The following is a 2,337-nucleotide window of genomic DNA, read 5'->3' as shown; positions in this document are numbered from 1 at the left end:
GATTACTAGCGTACTCTCATTTCTGAATTCTACATCCTCAATAGGTTCAAACTACATGTTGTTATTAAAAATAGATTCACACAAACATAGGTAAGGAAAATTTACTATCATAACTAATTACAAAATTTAAAAATGTTATCTAAACTTTGTGTTAGTAAAAGAGACCAAAAAAGTCTCAGGCATTTTCTTACATTGTTCCTCTCTATTTGAATGTCTTTTCTAGGAGAAAAAACATAAGAGTGTGTATGTAAATAAATAAGTCTAATATTTCTAATTTCTGCATCCATTAGCACACATCAGTGTAAATTAAGTTCTTAACAAAGTTTAAAAGCAGAGGCACTTGGATATAAAACCAAATTTTGTGTATAGATTGGCACACAAATCCAAAATGGAACAGTGTTTCATAGGTGGATGCATAGTGAATTCTCTTCCTTTCTCTTTAAGATCTGACATACTGGAAATATGATCAGTTATAACCTGTTAGAAATTAGACAGCGGGGAAGGGCTATTTCTGCTACTGTACCACACTATTGCAAAATTTGCTACATTGTGTATACTGTTTCATCAGAGAAATGCTTTGAAACAGCATTTTGTCTTCTTTTCAAGTTCTTATTCTTCAGAACTAATGCAGTTTTCAAAGTAGAACCCTTTATATGGCTTTGACTAGGGACTCTCTATGGGATGTTCTATTGCTTTCTCAGGTAAGCAGAAGTCCACATTGGAAGGATATTTACGTAAAAATTTGCTTATTCCAAACACCAGAAAGTATGAAAACCTCTAGTTTGCTGCTTGCACTTACATCTCAAGTTTTCTAATGTGTGCATATAAATGCATTTTCTATACCATGCAATCTATGATATAGCAAATGGTTTTATAATTCCCTTTCCCTCCCTCCTTATTTCCCCCTTCTCTTGTTTTCCCCAATCTGTGTCTATGTTAATCTAATTATTAAACAACATTGGAAGGGATATTATAGTACCTTGAAAAATAGAAAGCACAGATGTAATGAGCCAAGATCATAAAGAAAAAGACCCAAACTCGGGTAGTATAGTTTATAATAATGTCCTTGTATCTATACTGTATGCACTCTAAAGTTGCTTTCTCATCACTGAAGTTCTTCTGTGTGTTCAATGTTCATTTTGGCTTATCAAGCTACAGAAAAATCTACGCTTTGAAACCAATGAGCAACATGCCTTGAACCTCATAGAACTTGCATATGAAAGTTTGGTATCACCAACAGTAATACAAAATATTTACAACTTTGTGATCACATATGTTTGTAAATCTACAGATCTACATATATAGAGATACAGACACACACACACATACACACAAACACACACACATACATACATATATACACACTGCACAGCTTATTATTGTAGGATGAAGTTTACAGCCTATTATTTTAAGAGCAGAGGCATTTCCATTTGATTTCAGTATTCATCAGAAGATAGGTCCAAAACATTCACAAGGGGACTATTAAAATCTTAGACTAAACATTCATTGAGCAATTGTTCACTACCAGGCCCTAGTCTAGAACATTTTAAACAATTTCAAATTATAATACATATTACTTTAGGAAAAACATGTATTTATAAGTTTGTGTGAATTCATAGTTTATATAGGGAAAATATATATATATATATATATATATATACATATGTATAGTCTAGGAACAATAATATTCCCAACTCATTGCTGGTTAAATGAATCAGCCGTTTTATATCATACTTAAGAATTATAGTATCAAATTACGGATTTGTGTAGATACTGAGGAGAAATCTATTAAATCAGTCATTTTCATAGAGAAATTGAGAATGACCTGAGAAACCTGATTAAATAACTAAATATACAGTTTTGTGGAATATAATTAAAATACCAAAGGGAATTGGGCATGAAGTTCCACTTCTAACAAAGAAGATGCAATTGATATTTGATTGAGGAGAGAAAAGAATCAATTTTTCCTAAAGGGTATAACACTAAGTATATCACCCATGATCCAGGGCAGGTTCCATACTCAAATAAACACCACATGGCTAACATGAAGCAGGCCATTTGGTGTTTATTTGTTTTTACTTTATCTTGTTTAAAAGGATGGAAAGAAAATAAAGGTGGATGGCAAGGAAGGTGGAGAAGGATGTGTTAAGTATGGGTGGGGGGAGTGCTCGCTTCGGCAGCACATATACTAAAATTGGAACAGTACAGAGAAGATTAGCATGGCCCCTGCGTAAGGATGACACACAAATATGTGAAGCGTTCCATATTTTTGCAGGCCTATTAGAATTACTCCAGACTTCTCACAAGAGACTGTGAAAGCCAGAAGATACTGGACAG

The 2,337-nt window shown here is 33.2% G+C and overlaps 1 non-coding gene across 1 annotated transcript; it reads left to right on the top strand.

Annotated features, from left to right (window-relative positions):
* The first annotated feature begins 2,164 nt into the window (after positions 1-2,164).
* On the top strand, positions 2,165-2,271 carry LOC115064512. Its single transcript, XR_003844344.1, has one exon. It is a non-coding gene; the product is annotated as a U6 spliceosomal RNA (small nuclear RNA).
* Positions 2,272-2,337: the final 66 nt, after the last annotated feature.

This window comes from Mus pahari, chromosome 7 (assembly GCF_900095145.1).
Source record: "Mus pahari chromosome 7, PAHARI_EIJ_v1.1, whole genome shotgun sequence".
Classification (NCBI taxonomy): Eukaryota; Metazoa; Chordata; class Mammalia; order Rodentia; family Muridae; genus Mus; species Mus pahari.
The sequence above is the reverse complement of the archived record's forward strand: the minus strand, read 5'-3'. Positions and strand labels throughout refer to the sequence as shown.